The sequence below is a fragment of the Anser brachyrhynchus genome (genome assembly GCF_964034855.1).
Source record: "Anser brachyrhynchus genome assembly, chromosome: 2".
NCBI classification, from domain to species: Eukaryota; Metazoa; Chordata; class Aves; order Anseriformes; family Anatidae; genus Anser; species Anser brachyrhynchus.
In genome coordinates this window covers 14769835-14797516 of record NC_137695.1, presented here as the reverse complement: position 1 = coordinate 14797516, position 27682 = coordinate 14769835, and the positions used below count along the sequence as shown (strand labels likewise).

The following is a 27682-nucleotide window of genomic DNA, read 5'->3' as shown; positions in this document are numbered from 1 at the left end:
CAGGAGGAGTGACTGTGGCGCGCCTCACTTTGCCTTCCAGGGTTTTGTTTTTTATTTTTTTTCGTAGCTTACGTGGTGGTGATTTTATTACGGTTTTGTGTTAGGTCAGTTCTTGGCACCGGTGAAGTTACGAAGTGCCTGGTAGCAGATGGATTCCCTCTCTGGTTAAGGCCATTTCTCTGAATTCTGGAAATTAATCCTGGAAATATGAATGTTTTTCAGATGTCTTCGCTGCACGCAGCTGAAAAATTGGAGTGTAATAGGATCAGTAGGTGGAAAAAAATACATAATGGTCTGGTCTGAGACAGTCAGGGAAATGAAAGAACCAATTGTTGATCTATGAATGATTAATTCTTCCAGCAGCAGCGTTGTCCAGCGTAGCAGTGTGCATCTCTATATCTACAGCAACAGATCCTGCAGTAAAGTTTTTGGTCAGATGAGTGGATGAGTGTGGGCTTTGTGCCTTGTTCTTGAAGCTTTTTTTTTTTGGTGGTTGTTTCCCATGGATGGAAGAAGGGTATAGGTGAAAATAGTAAGGCATGTGTGCTCGCTAAAATGCGCATATAATGCAGATAACTTTCTGTATCTTAGTAATTATATCAAGAAACAATCTGTGTTGGTTGGTTGGCTTGTTGGATCAAGGCACATGTCTGCTTTGTCTCCCTTTAAACCGTGGTATGTTTCAATCCTGGGGTTGGATTTTTTAGTGTTCTAACAAGTTACATTCATATCAATAATTTTTAAATGTTTTTTTTGTTGTTGTTGTTTGTTTTTTTGTGTGTGTTTTTGCTATTTGTCTAAGGCTGCTGTTGGTGAAATGCCGTGTTTTCAAATGGGCAAGCTGTCTGATTCTTGAAAAGACCAAACAATTATGAGTTTCGTTTTTGTGCCTTGCTCTAATCTTGCTGCCCTTTATGGGTAGGGGCCACAAAATAAGATGTCACTGAGGAGACTGGTGGTCAGTAAATGTCCGTAGACATGAAACAACTGGAGATGATAGCTGGGTAAAACAGCTCTTTGGAGCGTGCTTTGTTGCAGAGCTGCTACCCTGGAATCATCCTCGCTGCAGGTCTTTTAGGCAGAGGTGGCCGGCTGATTGCTAAGGGTAGGAAGGTGATACTGTGATTCTGAAATTTTATTTCTTGTTCGACTACCTGTTACGTTTTTGTGGTCAAGTTGCTTGAAGTTATACGGCACACGCATGTTTACAGACGAGTCACAGGGGTGAAAAAAAACTGCGTAATAGGGAGCTATAATGATTTTTTTAATCATTTTACAATTGCATGAAGATATTTGATCAAGGGAAGAACAATAGCCTGCTTATCTGTGTCGTGCAGAGAAAATGCTGGGTGCTGATTCCTTGATATTACCACAGATCGTGAACTATTTCCAGGAGTTTCTCGAATTGCTAGTGTTTGCCAAATGTACTTTTTTTTTAAGCAAGTGATGATAGCGACTGATGCACTGAACGAAAACGTTTCTGACACTTTTACTTCATATTTAGTTTTCTTGCTGCTCTTCAAATGAGAGCCCTTCCTTCCAGCCCAGTGCCAGTGCCAGAGGCTGCCAGGCACGAGAAGTGCAAATTCACGTCTCTGGCGAGCCCCGGCCCTGCGAGCGCTGCTTCCAGGAGCTGAGCGGTCGTGACATGCAGCGGCTGAGTTAACTTGGTTCACGTGGAAGTTCCCTTCATGCTCATGTTCAGTGAAAGTCGTGACACTTTTTTTTTTTTTTGGGTGGGTAAAGCTGCATGAATAGAACAGGAACTTTTAAAGCCTTTAAATCACTTGTGGGCCGTTTCTAAGTTTTTAAGAGATGTGTGGTTTTCCTTGTTGCGGACCCTGTTCCTGGCAGTATCAGAGGGAGAGGGGAAGAAGAGGGAGGAGTGACCCAGCTCCAACAATGATTTAAGTGGAACCGTTAGTACTGGTGGAAGTGGAACTGTTTGAAGTTTGCCAGTGTTAAATGCCTTGTAAAGAAACATTTGTCAAATCTGCCTTCAGGATCATGCCTTTAAATCGTCTCATATGATGCAACCCAATCCAGTAGCAGCTTTTCAAAGAATGGTTGGAGGAGTTCTGTTTCCTTAGGACTGGGTTTTATAGCAAGATACTATCTCTGTGGCGGTGGTACCTTGTCAGAAAATCTCCATTTCTGTAATGCTTCGCAACTGTTTATGAAGTGATATCTGAAAGAGAAGGGAATTTTGAAAGAAGGTAGAATGGGAGGAATTTATCAAATGACATGTCGGAGAATGCTAATGGTGGATTTATCTCTCTTTTAGGGTGTTTTTTTTTTTTTTTTGGTCCTAAAATTTCTTAAAGGTAACTGACTTCTTTAAGACTCCACACGTGCACAGTTGACTCTCTCAATTATGTGTAGTCCCCAGGATGCCTTTTTTTTGTACAGGCTCATGATAGTGAAGACCACCCAGCAGATTTTGACTTTTCTTTTTGGAGACAGAGCAAGAAGATGATGGTAACGTACAGTTCAGAGGTTACCCTTCCTTGGCTACCTGCTCTGTTTGATGATTATTGCTGAGGGGGAGCTTCGACATTTTCCAGTGCTTCACATTTAAAAATCTACTTCAAGAAAATTCTGGCAGTAGCTTCAAGCCTTGCAGATTCCTAGCTCAGTCCTTTAGCCAACAGGACGTTGCTTTACAAGTGTTGATGACAGCAGTAAGCAGAAGCAGTAGAAGCCTTGACATTTCAGGTTCTGTATCCTATTTGTGTGTAAACGTCTGTATGTGCAAGCCATGGAAGCGGCTCGGCTGTGTGTTTAAATCCCGGCTAGCTGGAGGGCTGCGGTGCAGGCTGCGCTTGGTTCTGTACCCCAGCAGCTCGCCCTGCCAGACCCGCTGCTGCCCTGTCTCGTGCAAAAGCTGAGCTGGAAAAGAGGGCTCTCAGGCGTGATTTCCCTGTTGGGGGCATGATTTCCATAGTAAGCTTCTCAAGTAGGGGGCTGTAGGGAGGGGACACGGGATATCTTACCGCAGGTAAGATGGCACGAAGCAAAGCTGCTCTACCTCATATATGGTTAAATTGGGCAAAAGGAGACTAGATGGAGAGTTCCTAGGCCATTGGAAGGGAAGATTGTCCTTAATGATTACACCCTCCCCCGTCTCTTCCTTCCTTCTCCCCCCCAGAAACCAACCTATGATATTTTTTTTCCTCTGTGTAAACTCCTGTTAATGTCACTAGGTCGTTTTTCATTGCTAGCTCAGATAATGTCATCCTCTGCAACTGGGCATCACAGATAAACCTCTTCAGCCCTTTTCATCATGTGCCAGTCCTGTTAATTTTTTTGCTCTATAATGCACAGACTCCTAAGACTGGACTGTTTTTTTTTTAAAGCCCTTTTTTGTTCTTTTATTTATTTTTCCCCACCCTCTTGAAAATAGCATGTGGGAATCCCTGAATTGAGATTTGTTAGTATTTGTATATCTCTGTCTTCAAGAGCTAGGGAATGATGGGTTGCATGTTTTGAAGGAAATGACTTACATTCACAGCAGTGAAGATACAAGCACTTCTGAAGCAAATTAAGGATATAATAATCTGTGTTTTACACGGACGTTCCTGCTAACATCTGGATCATAACAGGATAGCCCTTTTTTTTTTTTTTTTCCCAGAACAAATAGTGTGGTTTACATGAGAGTCTCTTTCAATAATGTTCTTTCTCCTTTGGCCAGAATGCTTGCACAGTGGTGTCCGTATGCTTTTCAATGCTGTCGTTTGCATTGTGCTCCTAAGCATTTGTCAGAGGTCATGCATTGGAGTACCACAGCAACCTTGTACGTTCAAAAAAATTAAAAAGAACCTGATGTGGTCCTACCTCACCAAGCTTCGTCCTATACTGCACACTGCATGTGATGCATACCTCACAGCTTTCTTTTGTACTTCACTGTCAGCCTCATCTGTTTGCTGGCGTGTTCCCTGCTCCTCAGAGGCACCATCATGTTGTACAAACCCTTCCTAAAACCTCACTTTTACATCATTCACATCAAATCAGTTAATTTACACCTCTTATGAAGTGAGTATTTTGATATTTAGCAGTAGAAGGTTTCAGATGCACGCATGCTAAGGCTAATCGTATTTGAACTTACTGCTAACTAATTTTATTAGTGCACTGCCATCTGATGAAGACTTCCTTTGAAAGTGAGTTACACGAGATCAACAGTCTTGGCTGAGTAAATTGGTACTTGAAGTGGAACGACATGATTTAAAATTATAGGTCTCTGAAAATGTGAAGGACTACCGTGTTTTCTGGTAGGTTTTTTCCTTAGATTTTACGTGCAGTAGGAATAATGGATTAAAAAACAGAGCAAACCTCTCCGCTTTGTGGTTATAGCTGTTTTACCTGATCTTGTGTGCTTCATGAAGTTCTTTCAGGCTCAGAGGGCGTGCAGCATCTTCAGGCCTTGCTCCAGATCTGCCTTCTTTGTCCAAAAAGCAATCCTGCAAGTTTGGCACCTGCATATGGTGGTGGGATGCCGCTTTCTGAACCACGTGAGATGCTGGGTACGTGTTTGCTGGGTGTATCTCGCACCTTTCTGTGAGTACCACTCGCTCCCTGCTGTCTGCAGTGAGTCATGAGCTTGGAAGGCGACTAAGAGAGTACCCAGCACAGCCGTAGTGGTTCTTGTTTTGCTGGCCAGCTGCAGATCAGGCATAGCCTAAATACCTTCCTTGTATATCTTTGCATGCATGTGAAATACATTTTACAAACTGGCAGTATAAATGCTGAACAGCCTTCCTCTGAGCTCGCTATGTAGAAGTGAATTGAATCACTTAGCTTCTTTGCTTTTCCTTTGAACTTGGACGACCAGAGTTTCTTAAATCCCATTAGTTTTCTATGTGCATTCTGACATACGGGGTGACCTGTTTTATTTTGTCCTGCAGAATATTTATGTTCCAGAAACCTTTGAAATCTAGGTGAAGTGATTGTAAATGCTAATAAGCTTTTAAAAGTTAGCAATTTGTTATTTAGACAAAATATGCCTAGCAGTAGGCTTAGGTATTGCCTTCACTGGAGTGGTTACCAGTTCCTGTGTATCTTCTGCAGCAGTTTTGTCTCCTTACAGTCCAACTTTGAAAGCAAATACTCCAGAATTGCCGAAATGAGCTGTTGGGATATTTTCATGTTTCTCAAGATGAAACTTGCAGAAGTTGACTAAAATTCAGAGATGGATTTGTTTAGCTCAACTTAAACTACGTCACTCTGTAGACCATATGTGCCATCCTAACTCCCCCAGCCAGTTGGGTTTGAGCATCATCAGCCCTTGTATTTTATCTGGGAGAATTAATTAAAACTCAGAGTGTTCCCTAGCCCGAACTGGGGAAAGAACAGCAGCAGCGGTGTCCTGAAGACTGGTCCTTGGCTAGTATTGAAACCAGCCAACGGGCTGTTGTTGGGGTATTAATGAGAAATTATTAATGAAAGCTGGTTGGAGAATTTGCTTGAAATCCTTTTTCTTATTGTTCTTCTCTCTCCCCCCCCCCCCCCCCCCCTTTTTTCTCTTTCCTTTCTCATCACAATTTAACATTCCAGGCCTGCAAACTCTAAAGGATTTATAAGTGCAACCATCATTCAGCTAAGGCAAGTTTCTTAGGTCGCCCGGATTTACATTTCCCAGTCACTGATGTTCTTTACTTCTCGTTATTTCTTTGCAAAGGGGTGCTGTTTCTGTGAAGTGCGGTAATGTGACAGTCTTACTGAAACACCTTTACGATCCCATCATAGATGCAGGTTGCACTGCAGAATTGCCCTCTTGCCTATAGCTTGTGATGAACAAAGCTTTGGTAAAAGCAATGTTTTGTTACTGAGTGGCACTTTACTACTGTCTTTGTTAGAGTAAAAATGCTACAGAAAACTGTAATATTTGAATGCTAAGACAAGTTTATGGAGTAGAGCTAATACTAAGACTAAAAGTGAATTGTGTTTCACCTCGCGTAATACTTGCCACACTCTTCTCCACTGTGCTTCTTCAGGGGAAGAGCGTCTGCACTGGTATCTCTGTGGTATCATTCTCTCTGCAGAAGTCAGCCTTCAATTACTCATTCATAATCTTCCCTGAAAAATAACACCACCCAGCTTTACTTAAAAACCAAAAATAAAAACAAACAAAACACCAAAACTTTGAGCTCAGGCTATTTGCTTGTTAGTTTCTTTGTCTGCAGAAATGATTCCTACACACCTGTGGCTGAGATCCCAAAGATGCCAGGTTGAAAGTGAGAAGATTTACTTTCAACAGTATAGAAATCAATACGAGGTTGTGTTGAAATTTTGAAAGCTCCTTTTCTTTGCCGCACTGGTATTTCATTAAAGGTGGGGGCTGATGAGTTTCTATTCCTGAATCCAAGCCTGAATGGCTAGTCACGTTTTTATAAAGCCAGGCTACCCCAAATGTCACGCATAAGGGGCGTTGTTACTAAATGAAGGTGTGAAGCTGGTCGTACAGGGATCCTACTCTAGTTTTGGAGCAAAACTAGCAGATTATTAGCATGTTTAAAGCTGTTTCTGGTACACAGTTTATCCCTGCACACAGGTATTCCGAGAAGGGCTGCCTTTTCGTTGCCGCGTTGTGGTGTTATGACGTCTTACCGAATACTTATTACCCTCTTTGTTCCTGGAAAGAATGCGTTACTTTCAGATACTGGAAGTAATACTGCATGAGGAAGAAGTTATATGTGATCAGCAAAGATGTTCTGAAATACTGCCCTACATCTGTTTGTGTCTGAACTTCGTAGGGAGAGGGTAATTTAGAAGTCACAAGAGCATGTGAGGCTGTGTATGTGCAATGACTGGCAGGAGTTATGCTTCTGTGCTTGGAGTTCTTCTTGGTCTTCATCAGTATTTCCATTTCCTACCTAAGTATACTGTGGTTTCTTTGTCCTCTTTTCTGCCCTTCCTAGGGCAGGAGGTTGCTATACTTGAAGATCCAAAGTTTGGGAGTTGTACCTGGTCCTGACCAAGACAGGACACGCTTACCTGCTTTGGGAGCAAGGAGCTCGCAGGCTGCGGTCAGGGAGCTTTACAAGCACTGATTACATCTCTCAGCCATTCATGGTAGCCTCTGAAATGATGCAAGTTGTGTAAAGGCCTTGAAGAAGGTCTCTCAGAATCTGAAAGGGATTAGAGCTAGCGGCTCTTGGGCTGGTGGTCAGAATTTTAGATCCTGTCTGTTTCTCTAGCTTGAAAACACTTGTCCGTGTGTTACACCATCCCGTGTACCATTGACATTCAGTAAGCTGTAGTCTCTGGTGTCTGACAGCCCCCACTTCCTCCTCCTCAAAGAAAGCTGTTAAAATAACCAGTGCGACATACAGGTTAGAAGGAAAAGAAGTGTTATGATGAGGAACATACAGATAATTGTCATATAAATTTAGATTTCTAGACGGTTGGTTATTTTACTGCTGTAGGATTGCAGCCTCTGGTGTGTCCAGGGGATAGTATCGCACCTGCTATGAGTCAGGACATTTATCACCTGTTCTGTTATCTATTTGTTCTGTTTGCTTTTTATTTTGGAGGATTTTGGAGCAGACTGATTTTCATTTTATTAATTAAATTTATGAAGCTATATAACTGAAATCAGCAGAGATAAATTCAGAAGGGCGAGTCTGGTTACTGCAGAATGTTTTGCCTAGTCATTCAGAGCATTATTCTGCTGTGTACTTCGAGAGAGGGGAAAAAACAAACAGTTTCAGATCCTATCAGCGAGGATTTTATTTCTAATTGCTCACGCAGTTTCAACTACAGCTGTAGGCAGGGCCTTAAAGTTATGGGATCTCCAGGCTCACGAAGTTTGTTGAGAATGATCTGACTTGAATTTGGTACTCTCTCCTGTTATTGCCATTAAAATAGGTAGTGCAATTAGCCTCTCGACATAGGAATTCAAACCATGTACCTGGACAACTGCTGTTACTGACTATTAAATAGTAATCCATTGCAGATTTATGTACATTTGAAATGAATGTTTCCTGAAAAGAGATTCTGCAACCAAGATAGAGGAGCTTTCTTCCAATGGGTATTTTGGTATTTCTTCCTACGTGGTTTGATGCAGTAGATTCGAAAGTCACACGTTAAAACGGACATCAAGATAAAATCCATCATGAGGAGTGAGTGATGAGATCTTTGGCGTGTCTCTGCCGTAGGCTGTGTGGCCACCCCACCTGAATGCCCCCTGTGACCGCGTAGCTCTCGGTAGCGCTTCCTTCTCCAGGCTTTTTGTTGTGGCTCTTCCTACCTGACAGAAATCCATGTGCATTCTATTCAGTCAATGGAGGTTGAAAGGGGGGTGAGCGGTTTGGAAATGCAGTTAGATTTTAAGCTTTCAAACCGTGTTGCCTGCAGCTAAATGTCCTCTTTCCTTTTAGAATAATTCATTTGCGATGCTAAGTGTCTGCTGTACTGCAGCGATGATGCACAGCTATCCTCCCTGTGTCACGCATAGGAAGAAATTGTTGTTTTACTGTGTACTTTTTCTGGGGTTAAGGTAAGAGGAGGATGCCTTTAACTGAAGTGGTCCTGGAGATCCGATCTGTGGTAAAAATAGTATGCAGAAGGAGAGCTCTAACTGGTTGTTTTGGGGAAGAAAACAAACCAACACCGCCTTGGAAAGCTAAAACAAACAAAAAAATTTACAATTCTTTATTTAAGCAGTGATGTAAATTCTACATCTAGCAACGCGTTTCCACTTGGCAAAATGGATATTTAGGTGAAAGGGACGCTGCCAAGCTAAATTTAACTGGAAGCGAATGTTTTGTGAAAAGTAAGCTTTCAACCTCAAGTCACGTTGAAAAATATTATAGTAAACAGTTATTTTTATAACAAGTGGTTGAATCACAGTTGATGTAACCCAAACACTGAAGCATTATGTTACTACGTGAGAACCTGAACTTAAATGGAACAACTCTAGAACAAAATGCACATCGATACTGGCTTCTACAGGGCGATTGCTGAGGACGCAGCGAGGTGCGGTGCCTGGCAGAAGTCACAGCCCCGGGAGGTACGGTACGAGAAGGTGGGAAGAAGTTGTGCTGATCAGGTCTGGGCAGCTCGCTGCTGGCTCCGTTCCCCTGTCCCTGGGGGCTGGGGGCAGCTGGGGAGCTGGGTGGTGTGAGCCCAGCACCGGCTTTGTCTTGGGGCTGTCTGTGAGCTGTGAGGGCTGGCCTTCGTGGCTTCTTTGGAAATATAAACTAGGGGTAGGTAGCAGGCTTTTTTTTCACTTGTTCTTTTTTTTTCTAACTCTTTTTTGGTGTTCCTTAGTGAAATATTTATACCTGAGATATTTGTATTCAACAAATCTTCTGGTAAATACCATTTAAAAAGTAAAATGTTATTATTTTTTTTTATCATGTTGCTGGTATAATCTTAAACAAGCTTTGATCTGAAAGAGAAAAATTTCCTTTCAAATACTGCCCTCCTCCATCCTTGTAACTTTAATGAGACTCTGATTTTTCTGCCTTCCCCCATCCCCTTTTTTGTACATCTCTGACAGTCTGCATTACTTGCCTCCTGCCAGTGCTTTGCAGCTCAGCATTTTTTTTTACCCCAAACATACCCAAGTTCCTGCCTCTAATCTCATTGCCTTTTATTTGACCCCTTCTGTTCTGCTGTGCTTTTTGAGCTACGAGAAGTGAACAATACAAACAGTGTATTCTAGGGCAGGGGTTGTGTGATGATTCCACGATGACATCAGAAATTTCAATGTGAATTTCAAAACCCTGCTTTATATTTTGTCATGTTTGCATTTTAACATTTGCTGTGCATTCCTAGTTCCTACCTCTCCTGCATGTTTTACAGCCAAGCAGATAAAATAATCCTTACTGTCTCCGATCAGCACATTATCCACACATAGTAAGATACCTCTGTTTTTTTTTCCCGTATCTTTGCACTTAAAGGGCATTGAGCACATTTTTTGATCTCCATCATTTTCTTCATGACTTTCGGAAATGTGTGCTTTGTGATGAGTTTGTGTCCTGGATTACAGTTTGGGATTACAGATACACTGCAGTGCATGAGCTGTAATTCTTAAAATACAGGCTGAGGCTGTGTAGGTTTTTTCTTCTCGAATAGTGGAATGCATATACACTGCTTTCGTCTAAATAAAAAGCTGAAGAGAGATTTAGTTAGTAACAGTATTAAGATTTGCAATTCGTGGAAGAAAATTCTTGATAATTACCATCTCTGTAATTGATGCTCTGCCCGTGCTTCAATGTGTCCAGCTGTATGTAAATCTCCAACTACATATTTGTGCATTTCTTCCCTCATGTAAATGAGGAATCTCCTTGGTTTCTATTTGGGGACCGGGACCCGATTGATTTGGCGTTGCCTAATTGAAAAGCAGGATATGTTGCCAAGAAAGGATTTTCCTTCTATTCAGGGAGTGGGGCGGCGTGAGCTCCGAGCTCGCAGGCGTTTCCGTGTGCTCCCCGCCTCGGGGGCAGCGAGCGGGCAGGAAGGTTTGTAGTGCTGCCCTGGTGGGTTTCTGGGGTCCGGCTGCACCTTCAGCCCGGCCCTGGCCTGCCGAGGAAGGATGGGACCACGTTTCCATCTCCCACGTGTGGCCTGTGCCTGGCACAGTTCCTCCCCATGACTTTCATCGGTCTGCGGCTCTTGTCTGCGGGAAGGTTTGGTTTGAGGCTCTGTAGGGCAGAAAGGCTCTCCAGCCTCTATCTGCTTTTTCTCTTATTTTCTGTTATTTGTAGAAAGTTCTTGAAATGGTCACGAGTGTTTCCTGTGCCCTACTTGCTGGCCATGCCATCGTCTCCAGCAAGCAGCTCCTTCAGCCTAATCCTGCTACTCGGACCTGTACGCCCCATGCTAAGTCAGCACGTTGCCTCATGCTGTTGTAGCTGTGTCACTTGGCTGGTCTTATTTATGTGACAAAAGCGAATGGAAGCACCGACATCTCAGGAGAATTTGCTGACCTGCCTGATCCAATGCCAGCTCTAACGTGGGGATTTTAATCCTGTTTTTCACCTAGGCAAAGTAGTTTTGATGCAGGTATACCAGTTGCTAAAGGTAACCTATTAAATAAGAAAATATACATGTGTGTGTGTGTATCTCCTGATATAACTCTTTGGCAGGGGGCGTGGAGCAGTAACTAACCCTGTGAAGCTTCAGTTCAGCAGTGCACGTAAGCTGTATACTGAAGCCCATTGCTTATATCTGTAAGGCTGTTATAGCACCTGAGCTGGCTCTTATCATGCAGTTAAGTCCTGGGATAAGTTATTTGCTAAACAGGGCCTGTGTGTGAATAATGCTTGTAAAAATAATTGAGAGCATGAAGCTTGCTGCTGCAAGATGCTTAGCGTTCACTTGTCTGCTCGGCAGAGCACTTGTTGAGAGAGGATATTGCATCTGATTTATAAATAGTCCGATTAACTTCCTCCTGCTTGCTACGGTTCTCTTTCCTTAAGTATCTCTGGTACTTTTTTATGATATCCGTTGGAAAATAGCAGAGAAAGTGTATGCTGATGCCTTCTAGAGAGGTGGCAATACATAGCTGGAATCTGAAAAACACTTTGAGCCACGAGCCTGTTTGATCTCTGGAAAAATCTCTACAGCATCTTTCAAGTAAAAGCCTGCCAATATTTACTTGGTGTTTGGAGAGAAACCTAAGGCCTGGTTCGGGAAAGCAGTTTTGTGTCATTTAGCAAATGGTGTAACCTCTGCTTATCTTACTGTCTGGGTCTCTGTCTTTGTTCACCCACTATATTTTCATTGGATCCTGATCTTTTGTCTTTGTTTCTCCCTTTGCGGCAGGGATTATTGTTTTGCAACAAGTATGCTTTCTTATCCTAGCAGGATGAGGTTGTTACCCAGGACTGGGTCATGATAACTTTTTTTTTTGCTCCCGTAATAATAAATAAACTTGTGTTTAAGTGTATTTTCTGAATGGATCTGAAAACAGATGGGAGGGATAAGTCTGTGTTTCTTTATGATAATGTATAGCACTTAGCCTCAGGCACGTGCCTATGTATCTTAAATATCTAACACATTGGTAGTTAGCATTAATTATTTCCATCAGCTTCATTCTTTTAATTAAAAGAAATCATTATCATCTCCATGGTGGTATATTGACCTAGTAAACAGTGGAGAATCAGAAATGAATCAGAAATGATGAACAACATTCCTTATGTATTTATGCCTCTGCTTGTTAGTCTAGTGGTAAGGGGTGACTCCTTGTGTTTTCAAGCTCAGACAGCAGCGAGGAGATGTCTTCAGCTCTCTGTTTACCAGAAAGATGGAAGTAAACAAAAAGGATTGATGAGATTTAGAAAGAAAGCTGAAGGAGATTTGGATATTAAGTAAGCTGGCAAATACTGTGCCTGAATCTTGGGAACAGGATTTGTTTTTAAGCTAATATGTGTTCTCTCCCACTTAATGGATTTTTTTAATTCCCCAATTATAAAAGATTTTTATTTTTTTAGAAACAGTGTCTTGATGCTACAAGCTAGCATTAAAATTAACAGTCGGCATCTATCAAGCAAAGCAATCTCCATGTCAACAAGTAGTGTTTGTAAGACAATTCGAAGCACTTGAAACACATTAGAAGATGTATGGTGAGTGAGTAGGGAAATGCTGTTTTATTCATTTGTACTACAGACTCTAGGTGAAATTTCAGTAACCCTAATTCTTTGCTTACCCTTCTCTCAGATTTGAAACTCACTTAGGGTCACATACTCATCTGTTTTAAGTGAGCTTAAAGGAACTCAGTGGAACTACATCTAGGCAAATCTGTTTGATTTCCAAGCTGATGGATGGACACAGCTCTTGAAATCAAATCCAAGGTTTGAGACTTCCTTCAGCTTGCCTCAGGTTTGAGGACTGAGCATTTTTCTGCCATGTAGAATTAATTTAGTTCTTGTAGTAAAATTGGCGCAATACATTTTATTTGTGGGAGTTTAATTTACATGTATGTATATATAAAAACCCCACAACAAAAAAGCTTTCTGTAAAGAAAATCAGGGATTCTGTGTAAGTGTAGAAACAATTAGGACATTGAGTTTCCTGCCAGGAACGGGTAACTGAAATAGAGCTGGTAACAACTCAAAGACTTATTCTGCTAATTTCTTCATGCCTCCTTATGCTGTACAATTGGTCTCCTTGACTTCTGTTTTTATTTCTCAAAAAAAAAAAAAAGGTGAAAAATACCTTCCCAAGAATGCCTGCACCTAGAAACTAGGTGTCTTTTTCAGTTTTTTCATCCTTAGTCCATGGGCGATGTAGAAGTTTTTGATTTTCACCACTCATGGCTGGACTTGCAAGGTGGAGAGCGCGTTGTATCCTCGTTAGGGTGGTTGCTTGGGCCGTAAGTAAGACAAGATCAGCGGCTTTGCTCTTCTGCTGAACGTGAATTTAGCATTAAATGATCTGTTAGACTTGCTTCTCTCTTTCAGAGGGATGTTCAGCCGTGTCTCTACTTAGAGCTTAATTTGTAGTTGCTTTGATAGTAGTTTCAACCCTGAGCTATGGAAATCCTTTCTCATCTTTTCGAGCTCCTTGTGGGTTTTATCAAAGAGTAGAATTTTTCTTTCTCAAATATTTTCTCTGTGAAAGTATATTTAGAAAGTAGCTTACCAACTGCTCCTCTGCCTCCCTCTCTTCTTGCAGACTCGGGGTCTGCTACTTGCCTACGTTATTTACTGCACAGCATTTGCTGTGTGTATACTGTGCTAAAATATTCACGATGTAAGGCTGACTTTCAGAAAGGCAAACCACTTGATTACCCTGTAAAGTTAAAAAATAATTACAAAATAAGACTTTTTAAAATATATATATATATTTTTTTTTTTAACTGAGTCTTACCTTTTTCCAACTAGTGCCTTACATACTTGCCTTAAAGTGTTGCATTAGACTGTAGCAGAGAATTTGAGAAATCCCACAGTTGGTCAAACCAAATGTCTTTGACAGCAGCAGCTGCTCAAGGAATGTGTACAGAAACATCTGTAGCGTGCTGTGTTAGATAAAGAGCCTTACAGGATTGGAGAATACCTGGAAACATTTAAAAGACATGGCGATGTAATACAATTGTGTTTGGATGTGGAATTATTTTTAAAGAAAAGATAGCCTTAGCCTTAAAAAAAATAAAAAAGAATGGATGTTGCTTGTTTATAAACCTCTGTATTAGATTTGTATTGCTTCTGATACAGGGAAGTAAGTTCATCCATGGGATTGTTTTGGAGCGCGCTCCTGTATTTCTGAGGCATATGTGAGAGTCCTACAGAAACGTGCAGGTCTGTGAGCAGCAGACATGCTTAGATATTTGACACTTTAATTTTTCTGGGCTTAGGCTATGTTGATGGTCTGAGAGAACACTGAGGAGTTTTCAGTGTCAAGTAGAATGTTGAAAAATACGTGTATTTTTTTTTTCTTTGCTTAGTATTTTTCATAGCTAAAAAACTCAATTCTAAAAAACAATCCTTGCGTACCAAGAAGTTTCACAAGGACACACAAATGAAGTTGTAGTTTCAATGTGAAATATGATTTTAGTGCTTCTGCAGTAAAATTCTCTGCCCTTACAGACTGAAGTGTGCTTTGGGCCTTAAAAGAGCATGGGGTCAACTTATCCAGAGTCAGCTACGGAAATGGCTTTCCAAAAACAAGTTTTTAGTTTACTTCAGCACTCACTGCCTCATAATTTCTGAAGGAGAAAGGTCAGCCTGATGGTCTCAGTAGTGTTTTTTTTTTTTTTTTTTTTTTTTCGCATAGCATGCTGGAGGGTGAATTGGGTATTACATGGCATGTAAATACTGTTTGGGGGGAATGCAGGAATGCAGTATGCGCTTTACGTTCTGTCTTATTAGAGCAGGTTTCTTTAACTAATAATGTGCAAAGCAGAAAAAAAGAATGGAAACATGAACTTCTGTTAATAGATTATTTCTGTTGCTCTGCATATTGGAGAGCGTTGTTTGCACACTGAAAAGAAAACCGGGTTAATATAGGGAAATGCTTGCTACAGGATAAAAGGAAGTATTTTCTTCTAGAAAAGGTGTCTTCTGCACTTGATTATTTAGGCAGCTTTAGTAATTACAAAAAACACACACTAGAAAGGTAAGGAAAATTCAGAGGTTAAGCTGAAGTTAACTATGTGGCTAGTCCACATCTCAAAGTGGGTGGGCATATCAAATCTGACGGTGCCTTAAAGCAATGTATTGGGGGGCGAGGGGTGGAAATCTACCCTCACCCCAGCCCCTGCTGCACGTACTCACAGGACATTCGATGTGGAGGCAGGAGTGCAATCGGAGGCCGAAGCCAAGTGTTCATACATTTGTGGCGTTAGTGTTTCAGTTCCATTTCATTTCAAATGAATAGAAGAACCTTTTCAAAGATAGCATTTCAAGAAAGATTAGGCTTCCAAATACTGAGCTGAGCATAATCAGCAGGTGACATTCGAGACCATAATTTTTATGTATTTTAGCTAAAGCCTGTCCATAGCACTGATTAAGAAAATGCTTCTACTCTCCCCTCTTATCCCAGCAATACTGAGTAAGCTTAGAAAAGAAAAGATTTAATTTCTGTAGAAGTCTGTTTCATATCTTGATTTGAAGTCTAATGCAGAACACGACAGATGAAACCTACAAAGCGATACCCTGTCACTATTTTTGAAGCTGCCCCTGATCCAGCCCAAATTCTGAGCTTTGAAATCATCTCTGTTTTTAATATGGTTTTATCATAGTTTTAAAGACCTCCCCAGTCATTCCTAGAACCACAGTAAGGTCTCTACGTTGCTTAATGCTACTTTACAAAGCGTGGATATGAAATTAAATAGAAAGTGTTAAAGTGATGATTCTCTCGTTTCTCTCTGATTGCTGCTACCCACTGCTGCCCACTTCCTGCGACTTCATGGAGACCCTGGATGACCCGTTCTGCTCGGTTCCTGAACGTAAAAGCCACACACGTGTGTTACGAACAACCCTTCGGGGGTCTGCAGCTTCTCGTGTCTGCAGATAAGAGAAAAAGAGCTGCCAGGTACCTCCAGTGCAAGCGTCCAGTGGCATGAAATACCGTCCACCAAAGGGCGTTTTAGCACAGTGGCTTCTGCCCGGCGTTGTTCTCGCTCTATCTGACATTCATTACGTGTGTTCCGCAGCGGTAGCTGGGTTGGGGGCAACGTACAACATCCATACTGTGTTTCTGCTCAGAGGTGGCTGTATTTAATTGGTGGATGAACAGTCAGAGTCCACTAACAGCTTTAATCTTGCTATTTTTTTTTACTGGAATTGCTCAGTGATGGGCACTGAAGGTCTAGCTAGGCAGGTGAAAAGGCTGCAGAAAGGAGGCCTTTAGGTTCAACAAGTGCAAGTCCTTCTTTTGGCATTTACCATCTCAGTTGTTCTTCCTCTAAGGAGTGGAAGAATATTGCTCTCATTAAAGAAGAATACTTGCAAGGAAGTGTTAATATTGTTAATTTCGGTTTGTGTTTGTTCTTTCAGCCCCATCTGCTAACCAAGATATATAACCATTTTCTCTAGGAGGCTGCTCTTCTGTCATTTTGATAAAATTAAGTTAGGCCTCAGCCTGTTAGTAAGTAATTCCAGTTTTATCTGTGTTGCCATTGGAATACTCTTTATGCATTCACGACTAATTTTCATGCTTAAAAGCACATTTTCTGTTATTTATGAGCATTGCTTATTTTTGTTTCAGTTGGACTTCCTTACCTTTTGCTGAGTGCTGCATAGAAATCCCTGCAGACTGCTGAAAACTTGTCTGCTTTCTAGATGACTGTTCTTGTTTTCCCTTGCTCTGAATAGTTAAATATTCTGGTTTGGAAATGAATAAATTTTCAGAAGCTTCTTGTTAAAATTGAAACCCTACCAATTTACTTCCAACATTTTCCATTTCAAGTGTTTTTTTAGAGTCCTCTTGACTGTTTATGCTATTCTCGTCTCTGTTGCTATGTGAAAAAATTTATTTCTGCACAGGGCAAATTCACTGTTTGCTGATAAGTTCAGGTGTGGTGTAATATGCTCATTCTTAACCTGTATTAATTTGAGTAATCTTAATAACAATGTCAGACCTCTCATATACCTATACACCTATACACGGTGTTAGATTAGGGTATTACGCTTACGTTACAACCATGTTCTTAGATTAGGGTTGTAAAATCTCCCATTTAAAATCTCCAGGATTTTAATAAGCCTGGTTTGGGAGTTCTGGTTGTTTATACGCTGCAGAACATTGAGAACTGTAGGATACGAGAAAAACAGAGCCAAGTGGTACAGAAGCCAAAAATACTGTCAGGGTGATTCTAAGCAACTATAGGGTCTCTTCCCCTCTCTTCCCCTCCCTCTCTGTTTGTGTATTACTTGTAGCTTATTAAATGTTTTACAGAGAAAATTAAGGTGGATTAATATTTCTAGAATAGACACATCACCTTGAAATGTAAGTGTGCTAGAAATTGAGATGAACAGTGCATTATATTAAGAAAATGTTTTGAACTAATAAATACTTTTTTAATTTTAATTTTGATTAAAGAAGAGTTGATGTCAGTGTTTGACTAATCATGTAAATTAACTTTGTTACGAGTGTGAATTGGTTATTTTCACTCATAATCTGGAGAAGATTAGTTACCTGAAATTAAAAATGATTGAAGTAGTTTCCTTATATTACCAGTTTTGCATGGGGAATTCTGTCTGTACAGTTAGGAAAGGCCATGTGTGTGTGTGCCATTTGTAATGAGTTAAATTAGCATAAAGGGGGTCTCCTTTTTCAAATAGTTTTCTAATTCTTTTCCATTGTGCTTTGCAGTTCTCAAAGTAGACATCCACAAAGAGAGGAATCAAAATCTCCCTGTAGGGAATGCGGCTCGTTGTATCAGTGGTAACAGCACCAGCCTGTTTTATTCTCATAAGTCAGAGAGGACTCGCTGCCGTAAGAGACAGGCTTATTATCCTGTTGAAGTACCTTGCTGGGATGGCACTGGGAAATTAAAATACAAGAAATCAGTCTCTAAAACCTGTGTTGTAGTATTTAAATGTGCAAAAGATTGGACTCCATTATGTTCCTATCTCCTTTGAAGAAAGAAAATGATTCGTTAGTCTTCAAGCATGTAATTGCCTTTTATTTGCAGGGATTTTCGGGTAGGTTATTTTTAGTGAAACATTTATCAAAATCACATCTGTATAACTTAGCATTTAAGTGTTTAAAGTGTTAGAAAATGGATTATTTTTTTTAGGTTTGTATTGATCAACACTGTTGTTGGAAGGTATTTTTGCCCTTAACAAAGAAACAGAGTTTCTCTTTTTAAGGAGCTTTACCTCTGCCTTAATGCAGAGATTGTTCATTTCGTAGCAAAACCGAAGCCAGAAGAGAAATGCAAGTGTGCTGAGAAAAGAAAAGCTGCAGGGTTAACTCTGGTCTCTGTGGGCACATCGATCCTTTTGAAGAAGTATCTTTGTGTGTTTTGTCTAGCTCTAATCTTTGCTTCTGTTCTGGAGAAACTTTACTTTGGAGTAATGAAGTTCTTTAACAGATCATTTTCCTTTACTAAATCAATTATTTACAGACTTTTAAAGATTCTATGATTTTGAAAGACCCAAGCCCTGATGCTAATTCCAGATAAACTGGTGACACCTGTGCTCATTTATCTCAACACTGTAATCCCTTTCAAAGGCTTGAATTTTCCTGGTTAATCTGCAGGATCACGTCACAGTGTCTCCTTTCAAAGCCACTTCTGTGTGCTCTGAAGTTGGTTGCTGATACCATCTGAGGCCATGCCAGGCTGGAGCCTGATGAGTTTTTATCTCTGTCTGCCATAATGTGCCTATGGTAGGCAAACTTTCTGGTGTAATTATTTTAGTTTTGTATTCTAACAATACTGTGCCAGACAGTTGTTTTTTTTTCTCTGTGTAACCAATACAAATAACCAGTAAGTAACCAATACAAAGCTATAACTTCACAACAATGTTTCTTGTGCAGTTGATATGAAGCTGGACTTCAGAAATGTGTGAAAAACTTTGAGTTCTATAATATTTGTGACGTTTCTAGGCTGTTTTCTGAGCAGTGATACCACAGGACATAAAATGTACAGCATGCTTCATTTTTGCCTTTGGAGAGTGCTAGCAGACGAGTGCTGGGTACTTGCTCCCAGAGTTTTAAGAGGCCAGTGGGACAGTGGACTTGGAGTCTGTCGCTCCAGGGGGAACTCCCAGCCCCAGACCTGGTAGGGTAGAAATAAGGCAAATTTGCATCCTCCCTATGTATGTTGCTCTTGCTTCTTGGGGATGGATATAAGGCTCTTTCAGACCCTAGAAATAACAGCGATCAGGGTGGGCCATAGGATCTTGACAAAATGGAAAGGGGGCTCTGGCGTGCCCTGGGAGAGAAATTGGATAGGCTTTTCTTTGCTGCTGAAAGCTCCTTTACGTTTATCTATGAAGCCACTGTTATTGCTGCAGGGAAAGAACGATTGTTTTTTCTCCCTCTTTGCCACTATGAATGTTGAGTTACTGCGTCTTCACTTTGGGGAGTTTACTCAGCTGGGAGCAAACTTGAAGTAGAAGCACTGTGAAGGTCCACCTTCAGGGTTCCCCATATCGGAGCCTTTATCAGAAGGGAACTATACAGCTTCTAAAGGTCACATAAAACAAAAACAAATCCCAAGCCAGTTATATCTTTTGGGGAAGGTGAATGGATAACTAGTAGAGGGTGTGTTTTAGGTTCTAAAGCAACACTCTTGTCAATAGAGTGTGAATGAATAATTTCTAGCTGATACTTAGCTTTCAGATAGAGAGGAATTGAAATGTCCATCATGGGGGCAAAAATAGATAGTGTCCGTTAAAAATATATGGGCAAAAATGATAACAGGTGTTAAGAATTCGTAAAGCACTGTATTCAATTTGCTTGTTTGTACGTTTCTGTTTTGTTATTGTAGTTTGTTTTGGGAGTTGTAAAAACAACCAAGGATCCTGAAACCATAGAATGGAAGTAACCTGTTTGAGTGAGCAGCAGCATGTCACTGTCTTAAAAGATCTGTTTCACATTTAGTCATCTATGTTCTCATCTGTTTGTTAGAGAGAAATATTTGAGGACTTTTTCAGAGCTACATAACACCTGCAATCTGTATTTACTGACAACAATGCTTAAAGACACACAGTAAACTGAATTTGCAGTTCCTCTTATCTCCAGTCTGACTTGCAGACTTCACGTGTTTCATGCCAGAACTTGTTTAATTCTGAGACGCTCCAGGAGTTAGGGCCCCGTTAATCCTTCCATTTCAACATCAGTGACGTTTGTAATGGTTTGACTGATCATGTATATACGATGGCATGTTGTGTGCTGGGAGGGCTGAAAGCTGCCACCAGAGAATTGACTGAGAAGGAGTTTTTTGAAGCAATTCTTGCTACAGCTGAGGCTGCTGCGAAATGGATTGGATTTTAGCTGGTATAAATGGAGATGTTGGAGGTCTGTAATGGTCTCAGTCTTGGCTTTGCACAAGTGAGCACAGGCAACCACTATAAATAAGTGGTTAGAAAGAGCTGTCTGAATCGTAGGTGGCTTGTGCAAGAGAAGAAAGACAAGAGTAATGCATTGTCTCACCTGTAGTAATGAATTTAATGGTGCTGTTTCTTAATCTTCCTAAAACTTTTCCTCTGGTTTGAGGGTTTTATCTTGCCTTTTTTTTTTTTTTTGGTCATTGGTTTGTGTAGGTCAGGGCTGCCTAAGGTTACACCAGGCCTAATAGTACCATGCGTGTCTACCTGTGGTTTGCCTCTGGCTGCCCTCTTCAGAGGACCTCGCAAAGTCCCTGCCAGCTCTCAGCCAGTTTGAATACGTCGTGGTAAAGGCCATGTCACGTGGAGGAGTTGTGTGTGCCCTTGAGTTCCTCAGATACGGTGTTCCTATATATAGGAACATTGTGCTGCACCTGTGTAGAGAAATAGGAAATACTCTATGTGGTATGTGTACTACAGAGCTCACTTTCAAATTGTTGTTACGTACCTGATGCCTAAAGTCAAGTTTTGTTGCTCTAATGTACGTATTTACTCATTTTGCTGTACTCAGAATTAAATACACTTCATGTTCTCTGAACTGATTTGGCTCGCAGGAGTGTTTTCTGCTTTTTTGTGTTTGAAAGGTCATTGAAGTAAAAAACCTCGCCCTCGATTCTGTTGCCATTGCAGTGAAATGTTTGGATTGTGAATCACATGCGTGCTGTCACCTTTGAGTTGCAGTTCCTCTGCCCCAGTCATTCTGCCTTCCGAAAACAGGAGTGCTGCATCATCAGATGTCAGGAGGCATCCACTGGAGCTCTCTGCGTGGCCTATTCTCTAAGTTTGGCAAGAATCTTGTAAGAATGAGCAATTTGAAGCAAGGATCAGTTTCCCAGGGGCTAGTAACGCTGCGAGGAAAGTACCTGAATTCCAGCCTCTTTATAGTTGTTGAATTTCTACCAGTTTATATAACCGTGGAAGATCTACTTAAAATTATTTTCTGGTTGTGTAAATGTTTATCTTCTTTCTGTAAATTCATTTTTTACGAAATGACTTTGGATACATTTCTCCCTTCTGTCCCCTGCTCTAACAAATCAACCCTCTCCCAAACTGTGTGCATTTTAACTTTATTTTTGATATCAGCTTTTGTAAGAAATAATACTTTTTCAGTGCTACAGTGACAGTACCATTGCATTTTAACCTCCTGGTCATGCTTCTCTTGGCTGAGTGCTTTGTGACAGGAACGAAAACCTTCGTCTTCGTGCCTGGCTGATCAAGCGTGCTTACCCAAAGTGAACTGGTAGCCTGAGCAAGCCCTGCTCCCTTTCTTAGGGATGTACTGAGCGCTGATGCAAACCTTGGAGACTTGTGTTACAGGGCAGCTTGTGGTAACCTCATAAGGATATATTGGGTGCCCAGGGGCATGTTGTATGCACTTGGAAGGCTGTAAATACTTTCCCCTGTAAAGAGGCAATATATCTTGGAAGTGGGAAGACATTTGCCAACAGGAGGTGTTTGTCTGGAGAGCTTTACTGTTCCAGCATGTTTGTTCAAATGTGTGACCTTCTTGCATGCAAATGGTCACCCTTCCTGGTGTTTGCTCTTCCCTGTGCTGAAATTTGTTTTCCTTTTGAACGGAAACGAAGCCAAGTGTTGATTTGGCTGTCTGTCTTGTAGTTACAAGTTCTTTTTTAGTTTGCCCTCTCCTCTGGTTTTAGTGTATAATTTCAGCGCTATTGTGATGTTGGAGGAAATAAAAAATAAAACATTAGTTGTTAGTTTGTCGGTATGAACACAGCTTGAATTTCTGCATCTGAAACTCCCATTCCTCCTTGGCCTTCTCTTTTGTCCTTTGGTTCTGTAGTTACTTTCGTCATTAACAATGGATTGACAGCTTTGTCCTCTCTCAGGTGAGATAGCAACTAGGTTGGTAACCCAGTGAGGCCTACAGGTGGAAGCCAGAACCGCGCATGTGGTGATTTTGTTTTGTTCCTTTATGACCGTTGTTCTTTCTGGTAGAGTTGACAGAAATTAGTCAGATTGCAGCCTCGCAGCCAGACCTGTTTATCAGGGATGTAACGCTTGTGGTGAGAGCAAGAGGTGGGGGAGGAGGGTCGTGGATGGAGAGGGAAGAGGAGGACATTTTGTGCAGGGGAGAGGCAAGGCTGGAGAGGGCGTTGAGCTATTAGACCAGCCCAGCAAAACCCAGTGCTTTGGTCTGGGGACTAAAGTGAAGTCCCCAGAGGGACTTTTTTGGGGGGTGGAATGAGTGGTCGCTAACCAGGGGGCTGTGCTGGAAATGGTGGGGAAGAGAGCAGAGTAGAGATAGGAGAAAAGCACATGGGTCATTAACTCCCTTATCCTGTTGGCTTCTGTTGTCCTCCTCCTTGCAGTACACAGAGCAGGAAACAGTACATGTTGTGTAACTTTTATTTGTGTTTTTTTTTTTTTTTCATCTTGTCTTCTAGATGTGCACCAAGTGTTTTTTTAGGGATGCTGAACAGGAGTAAAATATCCAGCTAGAGCTCTGAGGAGCAGGAGCACCGTGATGGGTGGCTAGGTTTCCTGATCTCTTATTCTTCTTGTGTCTGTGGAGGTTTCCAAACCTGGAACTTCTATGGTGATGAGTTTTAATATAAAATGAAGGAGATGGGAGGGAAGATAAAGATCTCTGGGTCTCTTAGCTGATCTTGTCACCAGATTGCAGCAGACTTTAGCAATCTGCAGAATTCTTGTGTTAAACTTCAGTCTCTTAAAGGGCTGGCTGTCGCGGCGAGGCCGTCCCTGTGAACCGAGCAGAGCAGTACCACTGGAAGTGTTTGGGCAAGTTCATCTGTGAGGCAGTAAAGAGGCAGAAAAGTTAAGCTGAAGCTTGTCACATGTTCACTTACAGTTTTTGTTGTTGTTGCTGTTCTGCAGTGGAACTGGTAGAGAAAAGCATATGATATTTTATACCACAGTGTGTATTTGAGTCTGGCTGTGGTGAAGGAAAAGATCAGTAAGGCACTCGCACCGTGCTGGAATGCACTGCAGAACAATTTCAGGATAGGTTCGTAAACTGCAGAAGTATCAGTTTCTGTTACCGTTCCCTGATGTGTGGTTTTCAGATGACTGTTACGGTGTACCTTACTTCAAGTCTGCCTCGTTTCCTGTGTAAAGCTGAAGTCTCTGAAAGAGCCTTGTATGCTTGAAGCATTTATTGGTTCCCAGTGAGCAGTTACGGCTTCTCAAGCCTGTTTTCACTTTCTATGTTGCACTGCATTTTAACAGTTCTGAACGTGAGACACAAAGGTTTAGTGGGCCAGAGTTTGACAGTTTACTATTAAATATAGCAATATGAACAGCTTAGTTCTCAAATGGCTTTCTTAAAACATACAAACATCTCAAGCAGGCTCTGGGCTATTTTTTTTTTCCTTTGCATAACTTGATTACATTTACGAAAGTTTGTCATTTACTAAAGTTTGTCTTAAACTACTGCAAAGTTTTTATTAAACTTTGCTGGAAAGTATGAAAACAGTTTATCAGAAAAATGCATTTATCATGTTTCTGGCATACATTAGCAAGGTGATGCAAAAGGTGTTGTTATTCAGTAACGTGTATGGCCTTTTACTAACTATTAGGATCATAACTTACTAACTTAAAACTGCATTTGCTATTTCTCCTCCACAGGATGAGGTAAAAACCGTAACAGCGTGTATCTGGGAAATGCTTGAGTTCCCTATTTCTTTGTAGAGCTTAGAGCTTAGGCTCTAGATGCTCAGGCTTTTAATTTGTGATAGTTACTCTGAATTACACTTCTTTGTGGTTGTATATCCTCTCAGCAAAAGCTGATAGATAGACAGGTAGCGTCTTGTGTAGCGTTGGTTCTGTTCATTCTTCTTTCATCAATGTTGAGCAAAACTGTTCAAAATTGAGTAGTAAATTGATAATTAAAAAACTGAAAAGCCTGTTTTTCTGTTATGTGTATTTTTCAAAAAATTAGGCACAAGAACAATGAGTTCAGATCATTGTAAAATCTTTCCTCGGAAGGTATTTTGTAGGATTGTGTGTAATCCCTGTTTGGAAAATAATGTTTCCTGTAAACCCCTACAAATGTGCAGGTCCACTGCCCCATCTTGAGTAGGAAAACTGAACAAACCCGAAGTCTTGTTTTTGTTGTTGTGCTCTCTGGATTTGAATTGAAACTATTAAGAGAAAGACAAATCATAGTAACTACAATCACAGAGACAATTTACAAGTATTCACAGCTTCTTGCAGTCATTTTCCTTTTGACAGAGGCTTTGGTATTTACTCTTAATTCCTGCTGCTTTACCATATGCAGTTGACTGGAATGGCATTAATTATGATGCTAGATAATAAACATTTTGAAGACAATGATGTGATTATTCCCTGCTCCTTAAAGTATTGCAAACTGAGATCTTCTCTATAACTATTAGGCATGGCATACAGTTGTTGGTGCTTTGTTTTTTTTTCCCTACCACCAGTCTTGTTCAGAGAAACCCAATATTCTTCTCGTGCGTCCTAGCAGGAAGTCAGCTGCCTCACATTAAATGAAATGATTTTTAGTGATCTTTTGAGGGACTTGGGCTGAGACCACCATGCTTACTCTTTCAGACTTCAAAGTAGAATCTCAGAAGTGAAATAGCATTCAACCCACACAGCTCCCGCCATATGGATCAATAATATTGGGCTTCTTGGTTATTGAGTTAATCCAGAGAAGCTAGTTCCAATTATTTTTTCTCTTTCAAATGTCTGACCACCGTGTTTCTGTACTCAGGATTGTAAAGCGAGTGCTAGTGTGCTTTCCCATCACGGATTGTTCTTCACATTGAAGTTGCATTTCTAACATGTACTTCCATACACCTCGAATTTCAGGTTAGTAACTCGTAGGGGCATAATGTGGGTAGATGTGTTTTGGTGACCTCTTACTTTTTCCTCCTCAGCAGCAAACATAATGGGTGTAGAATGTTTGTGTCCGATGAAAAATAGAAAACTTGTTCATGTTTTAAAATTGCCCACATGGTAACTGTATAAAATGAATGGCTAAATTCAAGTTGTTTTTTTTTTTTTTTTGGTAACAATCGTTTCTCTTCTCCTCCTGTTCTCATTCTTTTTCCATGAGTTCCTGTTGTCAGACTCTGCATCTGGTTTCATTGTCACTTCTGCTCGTGTACGAGAGAGGCTAGTTTGGAATCTTGTCATATAGATTGAGATCCATGCTTTCAATTTAATTAATCTTTTATTTCCAAGAAATTAATATTTTAAATTAATCTTTTAAATCAAATAAATTAGTCTTTTAAATAAAAGGCGCCCTGTTATTAAAGGACTGCTGAGCATATATTATTTCTGTGCAAGTTGTATATGACCAGCAGGCCAAACCTCTCTGATTTAGGGTTCTGATCTTAGGATAGTATTTAACTTCGAAGCAGCTCATTATGTTTATGCTTCAATGATACAGAACGGCACATACTTTTTGTTCTGATTTTTTTTTGGATATATAGATGACTTAAAAGCATAACTTTTGTAGTATTTACAGTTGTATCTGTGATGAGGCTTTTAATTGTTTCCCATATTTTTAGCTGGATTTGATGATGAATCCCATGATGGTTGGTAGAACCTGTTTAAATATGCATGTGCAGCAGGAGTTGTCTTGGCAAACTTCTTGCATGTAAGGCTCTGAAGGCTGAGTCAGGGAAGCACAGACCTGCTTCTGCCGAGTGGGACCAGGGTGTCCCGGTCGGTTTTTGGTGTGCTGTTCCTTTACGTCAGGTGTCTGGTAAAGTCTTTGGTAAATGGTCTGCCCTCAGAATTGCAACATAAATAACTCCATTAAGACAAAGGGAGGAATAGAATTACAGCATCTTCCGTCTATTCACAGTGACATCATTTGGCTGTTACAGTTCTTTCTCAATGTATAGTCAGCTAGCAAATTTTCCTAATGCCTTCTGCAGCCTGGGAATTTTATCTCCTGTCCTTTCTCATGGTAGATTAATGGAAGTGGGCTTTCCAAGAGCTGTGAAACAGATGTCAAAAATGCAGCTAAGAACAGTGACAAACGCTGCCTTCTGTGTCTGTGTTATCGTTGGATCTCAGCATGGTTTCAAACCAGGATGAAAGAAATCATGTCGATATAACAATTCCTTTTCCTTGTGGTGGGTGCTAATCATAAGTGTTGCCTTTAGAATGTTTTTGGTACCTTCAGAAAAAAAGTCTGAAAGAAGCAGCAGAAAGAAGCTGTTAGGGATGCATAGCTGCAGAGCACTGGGGAGTCTCTTGCCTTACAAACACCCAAGTGCATGGTACCACATAAGAAAACAAAATGTTTCCTGTGGTTCCCCAGCCTTCCTTTCTTCTTTTCTCCTGAAATGAAAAAACAAATGAGAAACTATATTAAAGAAAGGAGTTCTAAATTGACTTGAATTTTTAATGTTTGTTAGGACCTGTCATATACGAAAAAAAAACCACAAAGATAGAGCTCACATCTTAAGGTATTTAGTAGTCTGAGAGTGTGCAATTTGGAAAACATGGTAAGTAAAAATAAAATAAAAATACTGCAAGTTTGCCTCACTGTTTAAGGATATTTTTTCCTTATTTCTTCTTCAGTCTAGTCTGTTCTTTACAAACTATCCTTAGGCTAATGTTTTCAAGCTTGGGAAGAGGAAAATAAATACCACCATACAAAAACCGTGAAAGAAAAACAGCCTTAAAAAGTGCTCACAAGTGTGTTTTGTTGGAAATAGCCTGAATTCATAGCGTGTCCTGATTTGGGGAACATTTGCTCAAATGATACAGTTTCATTTGCACAAATGATCTACAGGCTGGGTCATGTAAAGGTAGATTTATTCTCAGAGTGAATATTTAGCATCTTGTTTCTCTTTAGGTATTACACGGGTGAGTTGTTACACTGAAGTAAATCTAAGTAGGGGATACCTCCAGTTGTTCACTCACATTATAACTATTATGTTCCAGGTAATAACAGATGTGCTATAACACCATTTTTCACCATGACTGTTCCCATTTCCATGTTTTTCTTTATTTTTAATTAAGATGCAAGATTTTATGAGCCTATACGGTTTGAGTGAAGTTTTTGCCATTGGCATCAGTGTGAGCAGGCAGAGGCTTTCAAGTGGTGTTATGTCTGGGGATTAGTTTGTTAAGTTACCATGGAAAAAAAATCGCTGCAGAATTTACCGCCCATCCTTTACTGAAACTGAACCGTGCTGCTAACAGGTTTCCAAAGT

General features: G+C 40.7%; 1 protein-coding gene across 4 annotated transcripts in view; it reads left to right on the top strand.

Moving 5' to 3' along the window:
* The window catches only part of CCNY (cyclin Y), a 126052-nt gene that overhangs the window by 1059 nt on the left and 97311 nt on the right, over positions 1–27682 (top strand). Inside the window, exon 1 of one of the 4 annotated variants that reach the window (XM_080580889.1) lies at positions 9–18777. The exons of the other annotated variants lie outside the window; for them this stretch is intronic. The gene's annotated coding sequence lies outside the window, so the exon portion shown is untranslated. Of the gene's footprint in view, positions 1–8; positions 18778–27682 lie in introns of those variants that run through there. 4 annotated transcript variants of the gene reach the window in all.